Source organism: Pelophylax lessonae, assembly GCF_965119305.1.
Source record: "Pelophylax lessonae genome assembly, chromosome: 7".
NCBI lineage: Eukaryota > Metazoa > Chordata > Amphibia > Anura > Ranidae > Pelophylax > Pelophylax lessonae.
This window is the reverse complement of record NC_138774.1, coordinates 160,885,931-160,907,092: the sequence shown is the minus strand read 5'-3', so window position 1 is coordinate 160,907,092 and position 21,162 is coordinate 160,885,931.

Genomic DNA, 21,162 nt, shown 5'->3' with positions numbered 1-21,162 from the left:
AGGGTAAAGGAAAGTGCTGTAGCCCACCCCATGGGGTAGGCCCTCTATTCATCCCTGAATCCATGGGTCCCAGATCTTCTCAAAACTCTTTATTATAGCACTTAGGGAGACCAATCATTTTAACTAGCTCAAATGCAATGAAAACAGATTTCCAAGTGATTCTGGCATTTATAAATATAAAAGCTTTCTAGCGTGAATGGGTCCCTCCTTAATCAGTAGGTTCAATAGTGCATCTACTGGGGATTTGCTAAGTATTCACAAAACCTTGTAACCAATTATAGTGCCACTAAAAATTCTCTACTGGTAAAGAACCCAGTGTCTCACAGCAATGTAAGGGTGCAGGCTGTCTTGTGCTTAATCCAAAAATCAGTGAAACATGAGGGGATGAGAGATACCACACACCACACATCACTAGCTTAACAGGTAGAGAGGAATGTAAATGGCCTCAGCCTTAAACTCCTAAGCTACGCCCCCCTGATGCATTTTGCCCCGCCCACTGGGGCTTAGTCATAGATGTCTGTAAAGTAGTAAGAATATTATAAAGAGGACCTAAACTGTGAAAGTTATCTCAAATAGGCAAATGAAATTAAACCTCTTCAAAATGAACAGAATTCCCATAGGAGCAAGAATTGTCACAGGAAAGGGTGTCCCTAATGGAGGATTTTTAATCACCTATTGTTCTAGTGACAACCTAAAATTTTTGGATTTACCCTCACCATTTGTCTTGGTGACATTAGTCACTAGGGAAAATAGAGGGGTAAATATCTCTACTGGGGACAGAAAGAGATAGATAAGAAAATGACACTCAAAAACTAGTATACATGGTAGAAATAGGTTGTTCCTCCAGAAGACAGAGCTGCCCATACAAATCTTGTCCCGCATGTCGTATAATATAAAAAAAAAAAAAAAACAGTCCTGAAGACTTCTGGCACCCATTTGGCTTTCTACATTACTGAAGTATAAGTTGATACTCCGGTTTGCACATCCTCTCAGTGTTGGCACTCTACTCTCAGCTCTCCTTTGCACAAAAGCTTATCCTGTGTGTGTGTGTAAAGGAAATTTGTACATCCTGTATATTACAGGCTCTCCAGACTTAACGACCGGGTTCCGTTCCAGCGAACAAGGTTGTTAAACGAATTGGTTGTTAACCACTTGCCGACCGCCACAAGCACATATACTGCGGTGGTCAGCCCCTCACAGGCAAAGTGACGTATGGGTACGTCACTAGCCTGTGAGGCTCTGGGGAGCGAGTGTGCGGTCATGGACCCCCCCGCGCGTGTGCCCGGCGGACCCGATGTCCGCTGGGCACTCGCGATCGTCCGTTAGAGCGGGAGAAAAGCAGGCAGCTGATGTAAACAAGCCGCCTGTCATTCTCCCCTGTGTAAGAATAGTGACCGTTGATCACTGTCCCTACACCTCAAGCCACAGCCAATCACAGTTAGAATCACGCCCCTAGGGACACACACAACCCCTCCCTCTCAAAAAAAGTTAACCCCTTCACTGCCAGTGTCATTTTACAGTAACAGTGCATATGTATAGCACTGATTACTGTAGTAATGTCACTGGTAACCCCAAAAGTGTCAAAAATGTCAGTCAAGGGTCCGATCTGTCCGCCGCAATGTCGCAGTCCCGCAAAAAAAAATTGCAGATCGCCGTCATTACGCGTTAAAAAAAAACATCAAAAATCTTTCCCTTAGTAAACGCAATAACTTTTGCGCAAACCAATCAAAATATGCTTTTTGCGATTTTTATTTTATTTTTTTACCAAAAATATGTAGCATAAAACAAATTGGCCTAAAATGTTAAAAAAATTTGATTTTTTACATTTTATTTTTGGGAATTTCATATAAAAAAATGTGAAAAATATTGTTATTTTTGCAAAATTGAAGCTCTTTTTTTGTTTATAGTGCATGATCAAAAAATCGCACAGGTGATCACATACCACCAAAAGAAAGCTCTGTTTGTGCGAAAAAAAAGGACGTCAAATTCGTTTAGGTACAGCATCGCACGACCGCGCAATTGTCCGTTAAAAATCACACAGTGCCGAATCGCAAAATAGGCCCTGGTCAGGAAGGGGGTAAAATCTTCCGGGGCTTAAGTGGTTAAATGAGGAGCCACAAGTAATCAATATTGTAGGATTATGGTAACACATTACCCTAAAAGTTGTCTACATCATTTTCTCATCAATATTGTAGGCATTCTTAACTACTGTATTGTACTGTATTCTGAAAAAACAGGTCTAAACACAACTCCAACTCAATAACATTGTTTTAATTTCAATAAGTACAGAAAACAAAAATATAAACAACAAAAATCTTGTACTGTATCTTACAATACAATGATATACAGTGCCCAAAAAGCTGGTCCTAAGTCTGAGCGGTTAAACAGGTAATTTGTTAAATGAGGAGTGTCTGTATTGCACACTGCACTCATTGTGCATACTGCACTAATAATGTTTTCATTATATGTTTGCATTCTTACGAGTCCTGATTAGAATGAGTCTGCCTATGGTACGCCCCTTTTTACCAAAAAAGTACAATTGTAATATTAATATGATACCTCATAATCATGTGTATTAAAAGCCTTCAATTGCGTCAAATAAATCAGAACAGTTATTTTGGAAAGATGCGGAATGTATCTTTTTGTGTCTGTTCCCTAATGCAGTAGTTATTTAATTGGAACCACTAATCAATATGAGGATAGGAGTTGCCTATCTATAAAATGTCAAGAACAGAAACATTGGAAGTCTTCAGCTAACAGTGTGCTGCGCTGGCCACTTTTTTGTGCGTCCCTACACCATTAAGATGAAATAGGCTGCCTCCAGGCATACCCACCCTCAATTTATCTATTGCTTCAGCATGGAGGCTGTTATAGACTAGAGTTAGGACCACACTTTACAGAGTGGCCTTGACAAGACAGTGCAGTTTCCACATATAATTATATTTAAAAAAAAACTGTGCTAAAGTGCAAATAAACTCAATTACATAAAAAGAAGCAGCATCACTCACCAATGCCCAGTTACCAGTGAAGCAACTTAAACCCTAAAATTAACTGTGTTGTTCTGCCTTAATGTGTTCAAAGAAGATCATATCCCCTTAAGATCAAATTATCTTGCCATAAATAGTGCTCATGAAAAACAATGATATTCCATATGTGAATCAAATATTTTAAATTGTGAAATAGAAAACCCAACACATGTAAATACAGTTTTACAGGGGAATAAATAATCACACAAAATTATGTCCCATAGATCTTGCAATCATGTAGGTTTTCTGTAGTTATGGGCAAATGATTCGAGCCGAGCATCGGTTTGGCCTCAAACAGCATCTGTTTGGGTATTTGCTGAACAACCCGATTTGCAGGTGTTCAGCGGGGGAAACACAGTGCATTCTAAGCCCTAATTAACTGGAGCAGGCTTTGCCCAATCAAGGCACAGTGAATTGCTGGTTGTTAAAGTGGAAGTAAAGTCTGCTGTATTTTTTTTTTTAAAGCCCCCCCATGAGGGTTATGCCATATGGTACTAGTATGCGCAGTATCTTCGGGGTCCCGTGCCTTCAGCCATTTGATAGGCCAGGCTGCAATAACACATGCGCACGGGAGTCACATCACCACGGAATGGGATCGTAAATGTTCGCAGCTCAGTGAACATGACAGCTGACACTGAAAAAAAAAACATTACTTCCTCTTTAAGGAGCGGGAATTGTCAAAAACTGTGTGTATGTTTCTATTTCTTTTTGACACCCTTTTTTGGTGAATGAGTAGGGGTACAATTTTTTCTCATACTCATTTACAAAGGGTTGGGCGGGATCCAGGACCCCCTTGTTAAAGGGGGCTTCTAGATTCTGATAAGCCCCCTGCCCACAGACCCCCACAACCACAGCCCAGGGTTGTGGAAAAGAGGTCCTTGTCCCCAAAAGCAACCTCCCATGTTGAGGGTATGTGACCTGGCATAGTTCAAAAGGGGGGGTGCTTGCTCATCCTCCCTTATATGGTAAGAATTGGGAGGAAACCCCAAGCATTTTGTTTTTCACATTTTTGTATTGCAGGCAATGGGTTTTTTTTGCAGCTTGGAAAATATATTTAAATGTCATCAGTTTTTCTGTAGCAGATTCTATACAGGATACAGAAGCGCCACTTTACAGACAGACTAAGGAGACAACCCCAGGTACTATATGTAAAGGAATTTTATATTTTTATTGTTTCACTTTAAGCATCATTAAAATCACTGCTCCTTAAAAAAAAATCTTTAAAAAAAATATTTTTTGCTTTGATACATGTCCCCCAGGGCAGTCCCTGGGCCCTCATACCTTTTTTTATGGCCAATAACTTGCATAATGGCCTTCAAAATGGAGACTTTTTATTTTTCATGTTCGGGTCCTATAGACTTTAATAGGGTTCACGGTTCAGGTCTGAACTTTTTCCATGTTTAGAGTTCTGGTGCGAACTGAACCGGGTAGTGTTTGATCCATCACTAGTCTTCTGTGTTATAGTAAATCCAGTGTACCTCCACCAAAGAAGTAATAAGGCTGCTAAACAGACTCTCAGACCCTAATACTATAGAGGCCTAAGTAAGCAAAATATTCCCCAGCCAATTCCAGATGAACAAATGAGTTCAGCCCTCTCTTCTATGTGCTCAGCCCTCCCTCAGGCAATGGTTTTCAGCATCAACAGAAACAGCAGCACTCAGTAAAGAAAGCACATGAAAAACTCCATAGTGTAGGAAACTTTGCTCCTTCAATATTTTGGAAGCAGGGTAAAACTACTAACAAGACAGTGTGGTATACAGGTTTCAAACAAACTACCACTCTGCTCACTTCTTTGGCATTGTTTGTAATATCTTCAACATTGCCCTTTCTATGGCATACTTTTTCTTTTCCCAGTAAAATATTGAAAAATAAATTTTTTTACCTCCACTTGCTATAAAATACTTTGTACCATATCCAAACTATTAGCTATGAAAATATAAAAGCTGTTGAAGAACGGTTAATCCAAATATAATATCAGCTCTGGCATGATACTCATTTATGTTAAGAAATAAGTTATGTATACTGAAATATTACATTCTACATACATTATATCATGTCCAAAATGATTAGCTAAAACATATTAAGGCCATGTTTTTATAACATTATAATATAAGTGTAAGCTAGTATAGTGTAAGCTGTTTCATGACATCTTGAAAGAAAAAAAAAAAGTATAGTTACTGAAATATTACATTCAGCACCTGTAAATGCCCTTTGTTCATGAAGTTAGATTCTGCATTTCTTCCACAGACATGCCTAAATTAGACAAATGGGAGCAATTAAAGTTTTGTGTAAAGTACCTCTAGAACTCAATATTCTCAGGTTAACTTGTCAATAAAATTGCAGAGATCTATTCAATATCTGAGAGTAAAATATCTGGAGCTTTAAAATCGCAAAAGAAAAATTATCTTTTATTTTCTTGCTGAAAATGAAATAGTAAATTTCATAACATAAAGAACCAATGGACAATATAATAATCTAAAGGTCTAATTTCAGGATCTGAACTAAGCTTTTCTACATTATATCAAATGTAAAATTTTCTTTTATAAGATTATTAACACTTTGCAAGACGTTCAGTGACCAATAAATGTGTGAGGCCACAGAGAGGAAACATTAAAAAAAAAAACACCAATTAATAAAGCAAGAATAATAATGCAAAAATGATTGCGCTAAAGATGTATACACACCCTTTTGAAAATCAAAATTACAAATGTGTGCTGAAATATATATTTATAAATGTAAATCTGTGTGCGTATATATATATATATATATATATATATATATATATAATGAGTGCCTTGCGAAGTATTCGGCCCCCTTGAACTTTGCGACCTTTCTCTATCAGTTTTGCACATCGAGAGACTGAAATTTTTGCCCATTCCTCCTTGCAAAACAGCTCGAGCTCAGTGAGGTTGGATGGAGAGCGTTTGTGAACAGCAGTTTTCAGTTCTTTCCACAGATTCTCGATTGGATTCCGGTCTGGACTTTGACTTGGTCATTCTAACAACTGGATATGTTTATTTGTGAACCATTCCATTGTAGATTTTGCTTTATGTTTTGGATCATTGTCTTGTTGGAAGACAAATCTCCGTCCCAGTCTCAGGTCTTTTGCAGACTCCATCAGGTTTTCTTCCAGAATGGTCCTGTATTTGGCTCCATCCATCTTCCCATCAATTTTAACCATCTTCCCTGTCCCTGCTGAAGAAAAGCAGGCCCAAACCATGATGCTGCCACTACCATGTTTGACAGTGGGGATGGTGTGTTCAGGGTAATGAGCTGTGTTGCTTTTACGCCAAACATAACGTTTTGCATTGTTGCCAAAAAGTTCGATTTTGGTTTCATCTGACCAGAGCACCTTCTTCCACATGTTTGGTGTGTCTCCCAGGTGGCTTGTGGCAAACTTTAAACTACACTTTTCATGGATATCTTTAAGAAATGGCTTTCTTCTTGCCACTCTTCCATAAAGGCCATATTTGTGCAGTATACGACTGATTGTTGTCCTATGGACAGAGTCTTCCACCTCAGCTGTAGATCTATGCAGTTCATCCAGAGTGATCATGGGCCTCTTGGCTGCATCTCTGATCAGTCTTCTCCTTGTATAAGCTGAAAGTTTAGAGGGATGGCCAGGTCTTCGTAGATTTGCAGTGGTCTGATACTCCTTCCATTTCAATATTATCACTTGCACAGTGCTCCTTTTTACGGGTGTGGAGCACATCGTGGTGGAACTAATTTGGGTGTCACCTTTTTATTAGCACTGGAATCTCACAAGATCATTTGGTTTATCAGGTTTATAGAAGATATTTTTTGGACTTCATTTTTTAGACTCACATTTATTCACAGTATATTTCGTTTTTTGGATTCCATATCCAACATTCATATTGTGGACTTATTTTCTGGGCACAGTTTATTGATGCACCATTATTTGATTTATTGAGATTGCTTTTATTTTATTTATTTTGTGCGCAACTAGTGTCATGGTTTTCTTTCACTATTTTCACAATAAAGCATGAATGTATACAAAGGGATCTATGAATTGAAGATGGCCGGCTGATTAAAAGGTCTGCCCACTTCATTCATAGAACCTGTTTTATTTATAGAAGCTGTAGTACAGCTTCTATGAATCAAGGAGCTGGGTAGAAAGGGCAGGCACGGTTGTGCACTCTTGACGAGTACCTTTGACAGTTCCTCAGTTCTCTTAACCTCTGCCTCATTGCAAAATTATGACAGAGGTAGGGAGGTGGGGGCATTGGAGGATGGAGATTTTACTGTGCTGGAACATAGCAGCATAAAGAGCACATCACAATGAAGGTTTGGTAAACTTAAAAGACGTTAAAGAGCTTTAAATCTGACATTACAATAATATTATTGGCTAAAAAAGTAGTAAAACCCTACCTCTTATGAAATTAGGTTGGTCTGATCATCACAAGTATGTAAATTCATAGCTTTATTTATATTTCATAAAACATTAATTTACTAATAAAATATGCAAGCTGGCACAAACACGTTAATCATGTAACCTGGATGTATTTCTTTACTCTATTGTCTCTTTTGCATTATACCATATATTCTATACTCTATACAAGACTATCCCATGATTTTCAAGATAAGTAGTGATGGGAGAGAGATTCCTTCTCAACGCATTTCATCAATTGTATGCATTTTCAATATACATCAACGTTAGCCCATCCAAATAAAAAATGTGTTCAAACAAATCATCCATGATTACACAAAAAAGCCTCAAGGGATAATAAGGACAGCTATGTGGTCATCAAAATCCAAATATGGTTATAAATATTCTTTGCGTATGAACATCAAATATTTGCCTACTGGCAAAGTGGCTTGTTTGCAACGTCACTGAAAAGGTAATTCTTCCTCCAAGCTGTATACAATCTCACAGTATCCAGCATGGCTGATAGCTTGTTTTATGCTGCAAATATGGAATAAAGTTGTTCAAAATAAAAGTTGTAAAAGGCTCCACCTTATTGGCTTGTGTCCTTTTTTTTCAGCTATATTAATATTGTAACTATTGTGACAAAGAGAGTGAAACTCTTTCTGAAAGATTCCTAGAAGGGATTTGCTTCTCCCCTGGGAAGTTGTTGTATATCTGTCAGATCATGTAAATCCAGACTGCGTTTTCCCCAATGGAGTATCATTACGTGAGGTTTATTAGCCCTGGGCTCACTGTCTGCTTTCCTCTGGTCTGGGAGCAGACATCACATCTCCCAGACCAGAGAAAATGGGCAGAACTTGTGACCTGGTAAACTAGGAATCTCAGTTAGACTACTTTGCTTTAGAGTCTGTGGAAGCATGGGATTATAAATGGCTATGGTTAAGTCCAGAGACTTCCCATATCACAAATGTATAACCTGATCAACATAGAGAGGAAATGGTTGCAACCTGAGCCCCAATTAGGACCATGCATGTTAAAACAAGTAATCATGGATCATTCCCTGAGGTCACTCTCACTATTTTCGTGAAAGTGGCTGTGCCATAGGAACATAAAAACAGTAGATAAGCTCATTGATCTCACTGAAAAGTACTTTGCAGCAGAGGACCTAGCTGTAGTTCTAGCAGGATCAATTACTTTTTGCCCTTAGCCACAATTTCCATGGGCAAATGGTAATGTAGACTATCTAACTATACAAGTAAAGCTGGCAACCTGGTTTCTGAAACCTTGATCTAACATAACTATTCATGGGAATTGTTCCCATTAAATAATACGCAGAAACAGTCCAGAAGAAGGGGGAGTTTTTTCCCCCCAAAATGCGTTGGCTTGATGTAAGTTTTGCTACTTTTTCATAAAAGCCTATGAACCATACCTTTTTAGATGTTGCATTTCTCTGGACACTGGGTGCTCCTTTACTTTTATTCAAGTCTACATGCTGAAACGACTGTAAGGTTGCATAGAAAAGGCAGCAGCCCAATGCCATTTGCCACTATCTATCACTAGGTACTATCCACTGAAAGGTATCTCTTCCTTTTTGCCCAATAAGAATACCCATCCAGGACCAGTGACCGATCCAGTCAGTCCAGCACGGTAGAGACTGCTGAGCATTTGTTTATGTTGTGGGCTCATCCCAGGGAGACAAACACTCCACCACCAATCCCCAGTTCACATTATATACATTTGAATATAAAACCATGAGTTGTGTTTAAAATGACAGTTAAAGAATACTTGGAAGCCCTGTGAATATGCCATTTTCAGTCTCTGTGTATGCTGTGTATTGCCCTTTGACCTCTATGGTAAGTAGAGGTTAATAAACACATACAGCACAGGTCTGAATTAGGTTGGTAAACATGGTCTAGTACTAACACACTGGACGTGCATGACAGCTTATCATACCACAGTGGCGAAAGCAGGTTATTCCTGCAGTGTTTTCCAAAGCTAAGGAATTCTTCAAGGGGATGATTTAAGCTGGAATTAAACTTGTACTCCATTAATGCCTATGTGTTAATGCTTGTTATTGTGTGTGTTACCATGGGATTTTAAAAGGCAATGCATTTATATGAATGCACCAAAAGCCCATGGACTGTTTTTTTGTGAATTATCACACTCAATCTATCTTGCATTGTGGTGTGCTGCAACACAGGTGCATTAACAAGGTTCATTAGAATGCCATTAACCACCAGTGCCTCATGTTAGGGTAATTCATTGCCACTACCATGCGTTGCCATGCTTTATGCTCCTGAAAATTCCTGAAAATTCAGCAGCACAATTCTTGGTCTTTTGTGGTGCTTTAGACAGCCAATTGAATACATTAGCTGTCTTAAAAATATTTGCATTAATATATGATGAAATGTGCCAGATATGGTATTACTGGCCAGATCACCAGGTGAAAACAGAGGAAAAAAGCCTAAGAACAGAAAAACGAAAGCAGCCATCACAGATAATGATTGGTAGACTGCAATATATTACATTTTTGGTTTTGGTTATACTGCTCTAACTGTTGGCTATATTTGCTCCTCTAATGTATAGACTGTTTAGTATCCACATGTTTGGTCTTTTTTGTCATTGCAAAGGCTTGTGTTTTTTGAGGTCTTCCTAAACAAAATAGAGAGTCTGTTTTTTTCTTCTTTTTTTTTCACAGGTAATAAGATTTCTCTTAAACCTGTAATTTTTAACATCAAAATTGATTCATCATTCTTTTCTAAGGTAAACTAACCTGTGCTTGTTGACTGTCACAAGGTTACATTTTGGGAATTCTTTAGAGGGGCTGTTTTTTTTTTTATCCAGTTCTCTTTATTTTAAACCATTTTTTAATTTTATTTTTAACATCAAAACTGATTCATTATTTTTTTCTAAGGTAAACTAACCTGGGCTTGTTGACTGTCAAAAGGTTGAATTCTGCACATTCTTTAAATGTTTTCATTGACGAATAATACCTTATATTTCATTAAATATTAAACAGGTACCCAAGGGATCTGCGTAAAATAGATGTTTTCATTACTTGCCTTTGCTCCTGAGAATGATTTATGAAGCACTCCTGGGTTTATAAGCTTTGCTCTAGGCACAAGAGCAAGTTATAAACACAAAATATTTGTAGTAGGTGTTACTGAGGATAAAAATAAGAAAATATATTATACATTATATATCATAGCTTTGTAAAAGCCCCAAAATACATTGACCCTTGTTTCCCCACATTCACATGAAAAGTAGAATCTATCATTTCATATGTGTTCCTAACAACATACTAAAAATTACAGTTGTTCAAAACAATTTGGAAGCTAAGTTCTGAAGTTTGTTGCAAATGATGTTCCATATTTTAACAAAATGTTTTAAACATTAGAAATAACTTTTATGAATGGTTTCCTAAACTGGTTGTAAAGGCTGAAGGTTTGATACATGAATGCATTAAGGTAAAATATCTTCTGTGACAGAGGATCCCCCCAACCCCACTTATACTTATTTAAGCCCGATCTCGATCCAGCGGGATGTGCACTGGAGCAGCTGCTTTCTCCGCTCTCAACCTTCTTACTGGGCAGATTGATCGCCTATGGCTCCCGCTGTTGTCAATCAAGTTCTGGGACGGGGGGCGGGGCTGGATGTCTCTATGTCAATAGACATAAACAGTGAGGCTCGGGAGTGAGCCCACATGAGTGCCCTCATAAACAAAAATACTTTCTATTGGGGCACTTGTTGAAGAGGAGAAGCCTGAAGCACCAGCAGGGGACCAGAAAAGAGGAGGATCAGGTATGCTCTGTACAAAACCATTGCACAGAGCAGGCAAGTATAATATGTTTATTATTTTAATACACAAAAAACCAAAAGCTTTAATACTTTAAATCTACTGGACTTTACATCAGCAGCATTCTTAGATAGTTCAAGTCATATAAAAATAACTTAGCCACAAATGGTGAAAAAAATACTATTACAATTAGTTAAATTTATAATAGCCAGTCAAATACACTATATAGTGTTGGGATGCCTGCCTTTACTTGCACAGGAACTTTAATGGCTTCCCAGTCTTAGTCTGTAGGGTTCAATATTATGTAGTCCCACCCTTTGCAGCTTTAACAGCTTCAGCTCTTCTAGGAAGGCTGTCCACAATGTTTAGGAGTGTGTTTATGGGAATGTTTGACCATTCTTTCATAAGCGCATATGTAAGGTCAGGATGTTGGATGTGAAGGCCTGGCTTGCAGTCTTTCCTCTAATTCATCCCAATTGAGGTTGGGGTCAGGACTCTACCAGGCTTGTCAAGTTTCTCCACCCCAAACTCGCTCATCCATGTCTTTATGGACCTTTCTTTGTTCATTGGTCCAAATCATTTAGTGGAGGGGGGATTATGGTGTGGGGTTGTTTTTCAGGGGTTGGTTCCAGTGAAAGGAACTCTTAAGGTGTAAGACATTATGGACAATTTCATGCTGGAAACAGTTTGGGGGTGGCCCCTTCCTGTTCCAAAGCAAGGTCCATAAAGACATGGATGAGCGAGTTTGGGGGGGAGGAACTTGACTGGCCTGCACAGAGTCCTGACCCCAACCCAATAGAACACCTTTGCAATAAATTAGAGCAGAGACTGTGAGCTAATGCTTCTTGTCCAACATCAGTGCCTGACCTCACAAATGTGCTTCTAGAAAAATGGTCAAACTTTCTCATAGACACACTCCTAAACCTTCTGGATAGCCTTCCCAGGAAAGTTGAAGCTGTTATAGTTGCAAAGGGTGGGACAACTCAATATAATATTAAAAGGACTTCAAGTGTGTTGTGCATTTGTTTACTGCCTATTTTTTGTAAATGCGTAACGAGTACCCTGTGCCCCTTATATAGAGAAAGAGAATGCATTTAAAGGATGCTTCCAGATTCTGATAAATCCTCCCATAGACACCTACATCCACCAGGCCACGGTGTAAGGAAGAGTTCCCCTGGAAAAGTCCCTAGACAATGTTGAGAGCATGGGACCTGGTATGGTTTAGGAGGAGTCTATGCAGTCACTGACATAATTTCCTGGCCAGCCAGGCTGCATGCTTAGATAAGGGTTTGGTATGTATTTTGGGTGAACACCACATTTCTTAATTGGTCGTTATGGTACACCATAACATACAATGACTGTGCAGCCTTCATAATCGTAGGAACAAATTTTATTATTGGTTGCTAGGACACAGGTGACTGGGCCACAAAATGTCATTGGCTTCTAGGACTCTGGCAGCTGCCAGCAATCAACTGGGGTGACGGATGTACAACCCTGAGTGGGAAGCTGTCATGTTTAGTAGAGGTTGTAATACCATTACTAGTTGTATGACCTCGTACAACAACCACAAGTTCATTTCAGGAGGCAGGCAAACAGGCTAGTTAGTTTGCCCATTTAGCAAATGGCAGATAGCCAAATGTTGGAAAGACATATTTGCTTACAAAGTGAACAGGCTATTTACTTTTAGTAAGTCACACCCATTTAGTTGAATCAATGTCTGCAGTTGTCTGGTAATCATTTTCTCTTTGGGTTTTTTTTTTTCATTTTGCTATTATAATTATATTTTGCCAGAGTACAAACATGCTAGGAATAGTAAACAAAGAATTATAGTGGCTATAGTAAAAGTTTCCTACCAAGGATCTGTACCAGGAGGATGGCTTAACATGATTATGGTTAAACATATCAGTTGTTCCAATTAGAGGCACTGTGATTTCTTAGTCTGAGACCAGTAAAAGTTTCTAATTCCAAATGAATACTATACCAGCTACACTTTTATAATAACTAGGTAAAACAAAAAATGTCACTTTTCATTTATAACTGTGCTAATGTTAGTTCCCACAATATGAAAATACTGCCTTACACTCAAGTGGCCCTTAATCACACTTGTAAAACTGGTAATGGTCTACACAGTGGGACCCAAATGCATTTTACATCTAGCATTTAAAATCTGCACAACATAAAATGGTACTTGAGAATTTGCCAGTCTATGCACTCCTGTAGTTTTGTGCTTTAAAGCCGTGATAAACAATGAGACTACAGCATCAAATTATGCTTACATGGCTAATGAACACAATCAATCAGAATACAAATGATTTAAATATGCTTTCAGATTTGTGCAATATGTTTTTAAAAATGAACTCAGAGGCTACACACTAATTATTTCCCAGCAGAGTTATAAAATGTACTGTTTCTTGGGGCATTAAAACAACATAATTTTTATGCTTTTAGAGGTATCTTGATATTTAACTATAAAAGTATTCAGCCAAATATGCATACAATACATTGTTATCATTAGAGGTGACCAAAATGAATTGAAAATCATAATAACTTGGTGACTTTGGTGAATGTAATCTTTTTGGTTAATTGAAAATGTTATTTCAGGCCCCTTTCACACTTATGAGACCCGATTTTGCTGTGATTTTGACACGACTTTGCCGCGATTTTGACACGATTTTGAAAGCAATGGCTATGGCTCAAAACGCAATCAAATCGTGGCAAAGTAGTGCAGGAACTACTTTGAAGTCGGTGCAACTTCAAAACGCACTGATATGAATGGGGCTCATTGAAAATAATGGAAAACGACTTGTCATGCGATTTTGCGGTCGCACTAGTGTGAAAGGGGCCTCACTCCAACATGTGCATGCACATTTTTTCATACTACAGAGAATCCTATCCATGAATCTTATTTACTGCATCCAGTGTTAGTCCAAGATATATTTGCCCCTACTTACTAAAGGATGAAAGTTTGCACATCTTGTATACTAAATAATTTCAGTTTCCCCGGATTCACCAAAATAATATAATTGGTAATCAAAAAAGTCAGCTGTCTGCTGCCAGCGCTGTTTTTTCTTTTTTATAAAATATTACCATTGTTACCATGGATATACAAATGCATGCAGAGCAATTTATATCATGTGAATTTTTCAGTTAAAGTAGTATTAAATCCAAAAATAAAAAAATTAACTATATTGAAGCTTACCAGTTATTAGACATGTACACTGCATTCATTTAGGCTTTTTCCCTCTGTTTTCACCAGGTGATCTGGCCAGTAACACACCTGCTGTATTAAAGTGCCTCCACTCTGGATGAAGGAGCATAGACACACCTTTGGACAGCAGCAATGTTAATCTGATGTTAGATGTGCTAGCAGACTTAAATACACTAACAAATTACAGTATAGCCAAACTTCAGCTAACACTTCATAAGCAGTAACAGCAACATTTTTTTTTTCCTTGTGGAATAAATGTTTTACATAGATAAATACAAGCTGACCATTGGAAGCACCCCTGTCAGTGTTAAATGGTGGGCCTTAACCCTCTAACTGTACATCTGCAAGACAGTGTGCTCTGTTGAAAAACAGACTTACTGCCAGGACCACCAGGTGACAATAAAAGTAAAGTAAAAAAACAAATGCAGCCACCACATCTAAGCATGTAAGACTTGGTGAGCTTCAGTATAATGTTTACTTTTGGGTTTAATATTGCTTTGGTTCACCCATATGTTTCAGATTTTCTATTGCAAACTTTTATTGAAGAATTATTATTATACATGTATCATATGGAATAATAGTTATAATATGGTGGGGGGCGTGGCTTGGACCCGATCCAATATGGCCACTTGAATCTGAGCTCCTGCACTGAGGGGTCTCGGATTTACCTCATCCTGAGCCCTTTCTTCGTGTCTACCTTATCCTAAATCATGGGAAGCAAAGCCAGAAGCTCTTCCGCCACCCGAGCGGGAACCCCGGGAGAAATGGAGCTGACACTTAGCCGTAATATCCCGGACATCTTCCGGTCACAACGGCCCTCTCCATCTTCCTCGTCCTCTCAAACCGCCCGCTCACGTTCCCGCTCGCCAAACAGGCAAGCCGCAGAGCTGGGAGCCTCTCTGCCTACGCCCTCACAAGAACCTCCGAGAGCTCCGGTGGCCACTCCAACTCTTTCTATGGCGGATCTGTTGCTGGTTGCCGCAGATATCAAGGCGGCTATGGCGGCGGCCATAGCGGACCTCCGCAGGGACTTTCAGGCAATGTCTGTGAGGGTGGAGGAGGTCGAGATGGTCACCGCCCGCCATGATGCTTCCCTTGGGCAGGTATACCAGGTGTCGGAGTCGCATGCGGTCCTCCTTAGAGATCTCAACCGACATGTGGAGGACCTGGACAATAGGGGCCGCCGAAGGAACCTTCGAGTGCGGGGAGTCCCCGAGAGCATCGAACATCAAAATTTGCCTCACGCTGTCACCTCCATATGTAACGACCTCCTCGGCAGGCCCCCCGAGACACCCGTGGTCTTTGAGCGCATTCACCGGGCCCTGAGACCCCGTGGCAGGGAGAATGATCCTCCGAGGGACGTGGTGTGCTGTCTGGCCAATTTCCAGCTTAAAGAGGATGTCTTGAGGAATGCCAGAATCAGACAGCACCTCACGTTCCAGGGTGCCGACATCAAGCTCTTCCAGGATCTTTCTGCCATAACGCTTCAGAGACGCCGAGAGCTTCGCCCTCTGCTGGAGGAACTTAGATCCCGGGCGATCGTTTATCGGTGGAAGTTTCCCTTCGGGCTATCGGCCTCCTCACAGGGTCGCACGGCCCTGCTGCGGGTTCCGGAGGACCTCGACCACTTCTGTGCCACCCTTGGCATTCCTCCTGTCGATGTCCCCGACTGGTACAGTGAGTTCCGCACCTCCCCGATGTACCGAGCGACCTCCATGGAGGGCATCCAAGTGGCTGACAACTGTGTCCTGGGCCGCCGCCGATCCCACCCGCCTTCTTCACCTCCGGGCAATGGGAGAGATGCTCCCCGCAACGGGAGCCCAACGGCCTCACCCGTCTACCGGAAAGCACGTCACGCTCCATAGTCTTCCCCGCCCAGCGCCTTTTTCGGATAGCACGGAACTGTTCGCCTGGATCCCGTTTGTCTTGCTGGAACTGACCCTATCCTCTGTTGCCTTGTCGTGATGCCCTCCTTGCCCTCACATGACCCACGCTCTCCCCGGACCTCCGGACCCGCCGCCCCGCCTGCTGCTCCTCTGCCGCTGCCTCCTGTGTACGGTCCCACGGGCTACACTGCATTGGATTACACCTCCGGTTCTTGTGAGCCCCCTCTTCCTTACCCAGGCTCTCTCCGATTAATTGGATCTTTCTGCCTGCCCCCCCGGGAGAATCAACAGCTGGACCTCTTCCCCCCGCTGACAATACCCTCCGGTCTCTCTGGGACCCTTGCTGCTGTGTGCCTCGGATTCCCCTCGCTCATTGCCCTGATTCCCCCTCCTCCACCGTGCCCCCCGTGACTTCCACGAACTCGCCCTTCCGGCTGCCCGGGACTGTCCACCTATGGAATACCTCGGGCCCTGGCTCATTCCCCCGTGCTTCCTGGGTGCTGCCCCCGGCCCCCCCTCTGCAATGGCACGAACTAGATGGATACCCCCCCTTCTTCTTGCAGACGTTGTTCGCTCCTGCTCTTCACAGGACTGCTTTACCATGGGCTGGGGACAGTATACGGTTCGTTGATATTGGCGGATGCACTCATTACTGTTGTCCTGCTTTTACACTTGCTCTTAGCTAGCCCTGAGTGTTTTTGCTCTCATCCATGCTGGGAAGAATACTGAGTTAATTGACCCTGTCTGCAATGCACTTTGTTGCTCCCTCTCACTTTCCTCCTTCCCTCGCCCCCCTCCTCCCCCCTCTCTCTCCCCCATCCTTCCCCCCTCCCCTCCGTCCTTCCCCCCTCCCCTCCGTCCTTCCTCCCTTCCCTCCGTCCTTCCCCCCTCCCCTCCATCCTCCCCCCCCTTCCTTCTTCCCCTCCCCTCCTTCTTCCCCTCCCCTTCCCTCCCTCTTCCCCTTCCCGTCCCTCCTTCTTCCCCTCCATCTTCCCCTCCCCTCCCCTTCGTCTTCCCCTTCCCTCCCCTCCTTCTTCCCCTCCCTTCCTTATTCCACCCCTTTCCTTCTTCCCCTCCCCTCCCCCTTCTTCCTCTCCTCCCTTTCCTTGTCCCCTCCCTTGCCCTCTTCTCCTTACACACCTGGGGGAGGTGGGGTATGTCTTGTGTCCCTATGCCCCAGGTGCAGTTGCGCATTCATCTCAGTAGGGGGCGCCCCATCCCGCTGTCGGCCGGCCCTCCTGGGATGGCTCCCTCTCTGTATCCTTTCTGCTGGTCCACACCCCCCCCCTTTTTTCGGGGGGTGCGGAGGTACTGGCCGACGGTGGGATGGTGGGGTCACTGGCGGGCCTGGCGACTGCCGTTGCTCCGCGAATTATATGTATTCCGGGACACGCATTGAAAGTGATGGGCTGTTGTGACTCTTTATGGCATCAATGCACTGCTGTTTCACTGTTATTGTTAAATTGTTCCAGCAATGTTTTATTTGTATCCACTGGTATTTCTGTGCTACTCCACCTTCCACTGTCCTCTGGTTGTTACCTATTTTTGCCGAGTGATCAGACTCCCCCTGGGTGGTCATTCTTCTCCTGCCCTTCTCTTCCTCTCTGATGCTCCCTTCCCTGCTCCTTCCTTTTTCTCACCTGACCACGAGACACCTCTCCTACGTTCCGTTCGCCCCTTGGTTTGCCCACCTTGGTACGTCTCCCTCAATACGGACTCACTCGCCCTCTCTCGGACCGTCCCTGTCTCCCACTCGTCTCCCGTCTCTTTGCCTTTGCCACCCTCACTTTGACGCATGTGCTTTTCCCCGATCCCCCCCTGTGGCTCGCCTTCTGGTTCTGCCTCCCTGACGCCTCATCGCCGCGCCTGCATCAGATCGTACGTGCTCCCTACTCCCTAAGTTTGCTCCCTACTGTTCCCTCATTTACCTGGGCTCTCACAAATGCTACTAATGACCCCTGCAGGTCCCCGGAGTTCTGGCCACCGTGTTGGTTGTCTCCTTCCGTGCCCACCAACGGTCGCCGTTTCTTAGCGGTCGTCCGACACCCTCCGACTTCCACACACCCCCTCCCCCTTTGAGTTCCCCAGCTGGTCTGTCGGTTCTCACGGTTCTTTAGCTACCCTCCCGGCTTCTATCCTTCCCATTCCCCCCTCCCTCTCACTAACTCTCGACCCACCTCTCCCTCCCCCCCCCCCTTTTTTTTTTTTTTTTTTTTTGGAACAATGTCCGCACCAGCACCCCAGCCTGCTGATCTTCGCCTTAAGGTTGTCTCCTTAAACGCCCGGGGTTTGAACACGCCCCAAAAACGCTCGAAATTGCTCGCGCATATGCATAGACTCCGCGCGGATGTTGTATTCTTGCAAGAGACGCACTTCCGTTCGGACGCCCTTCCTAGATGCACAAACAAACATTTCACTCAAGCTTTTCACGCTACATCGGAGACCTCCAAGTCTAAAGGGGTCTCTATACTCATTGCTAAGTCGGCTCCTATCTCCATTTCTGACTCCCTGGCGGACGCCCAGGGGCGTTATTTACTGCTTCGGGGTACCCTTAAACACTTACAGTTCACCCTTGCGAACGTTTACAGCCCCAACCAGTTCCAGGTCTCTTTTTTCAGATCAGTTTTGGGTGAACTGGCGCCCTTCCAGCAGGGCACCTTGATCTTTGGGGGCGACTTCAATGTTCCCCTGGAGCCGCTGCTTGACACCTCCTCAGGTTCCTCGTGTCTGCCTTACAAGGCCCTTAAACAGATTAGGCTATGTCTTAGAGAACTCCAGCTTCACGACTCCTGGCGGACGCTCCACGCTAAGGATAAGGATTACACCTACTTCTCCCCTCTCCATGCTAAATATTCCAGGATCGACTATCTGTTCCTCTCGCAATCTGCTCTCACTTCTCTCACTGAGGCCTCTATAGAGCCATCGATTCTCTCGGATCATCACCCTATTTCCCTTACCCTTACCTTTCCACTATCCCTATCCAGAGATCGGGTTTGGAGCCTTAACTCATCTTTGCTGACGGACACAGCTAGATCAGCCGCTATCCGCGAATCTTTGCAGGAATACTTCACGGTCAACGCGACGCCGGACACGTCGGCCCTCGTTCAATGGGAAGCCCACAAATGCGTAATTCGGGGTAAATTAATTGCGCTTTCAGCGGCGCTGAGGAAAGAAAGGGAGGCTATAGTCTCCGACCTGCTCTCGCGCATCCGTACCTTGGAACTGGCTCACAAGCGATCTCTGGCTCAAGACACTTTGGCGGCCCTTACCTCCGCTCGCGAACGACTCATGGAGGAATTGGACCGTAAGACTAGGCGTAGCTTTCTCCTATCCCAAAAGCTCTTTTATGAGCAGGCCAATAAAAGCGGTCGACTCCTTGCCACAGCTCTTCGCCAAAAGAAGGCGAAGTCCACGGTCCACTCCCTCCGCTCACCCACTGGCTCCCTGGTGGCTAACAACCGAGACATTGCGGCAGAATTTGAGGCCTTCTACAGAAAACTTTACAACCTAGACCCTACACGTTCCCACCCCCCCTCCGACCCATCCAGATCTCAGGCCATCACGGACTATCTTGCGTCCAACATACCCCGTCATGCTTCTCCAGACTTTCGCACTGCGCTGGATCTTCCCATCTCCAAGCAGGAATGGGACCTGGCGCTTAAACAAATGCAACCCAATAAGTGCCCGGGCCCGGACGGCCTTTCAGTTGCATACTACAAATCCTTCCCTGATACCCTTGTCGCCCCGTTCTTATCCGCATTTAACTCTGTCTCGGCAGACAACCCCCTGTCCCCGTGGATGCTTGAAGCCCACATTGTGGTGATCCCGAAGGAGGGAAAGGACCCGACCTCCCCTGCTAGCTACAGGCCGATCTCCCTCATCAATGTGGATGTCAAGCTGTTCGCAAAGATCCTGGCCAACAGACTACTCCCGCTTCTGCCTAAGGGGATTCATAAAGACCAGGTTGGTTTTGTCCCGGGCCGCGAGGCGCGGGATAACACCATCAAAGCGCTTAACCTGCACCACGTTCTCTCCACCACTAACCAGAAGGGATTTCTGCTCTCCCTGGACGCTGAGAAGGCATTCGACAGGGTCTCGTGGGATTTTCTGGCAGCAACGCTCTCTGCCTGGGGATTGGGTCCCCGGTTCCTTGGCTATGTTCAGGCCATGTACGCTAAACCGGAGGCGCGGATCCGCGTTAATGACACCCTGTCGAGTGCCTTCCAGATCTCCAACGGTACCAGACAGGGATGCCCACTGTCCCCCTTAATTTTTATTATGACTCTGGAGCTCCTCCTCCACAGGATTAGACAATGTGACATGATTCACGGGATTCATTTCGCTGACAGGACGTACAAACTTGCCGCGTATGCGGATGATCTTCTGTTGTTCCTCTCCGATCCCATCACGACCCTTCCTGCTCTCCTCAAAGTGTTCGCGGAGTATGCTTCTCTTTCCAACTTTCGGATCAATTTTTCCAAATCCTTCGCGTTAAATGTCACCCTACCCCACTCAGAAGTGGAGCGCTGTCGGGCGAATTTCCGCTTTACGTGGAAATCGGACTCGATCACTTACCTGGGCATTGAAATTCCTTCTAACCTCCAACACTTGTTTGTCCGCAACTTCCCCCAGCTTTTCGCTCGGATATCGAAAGACCTCCAATCCTGGTCCAAGCTTCAGCTGTCCTGGTTCGGCAGGGCAGCTGTCCTAAAAATGAATGCTCTACCCCGCCTCCTCTATGTCCTCCAAACGGTCCCCATACTGCTCCCCCTTCCTTCTTTAAAAACTACCGTCGTATCTGCACCTCCTTCTTGTGGGGGGACAAACAGCCCCGCATTGCTTATAAGACCCTCACGAGA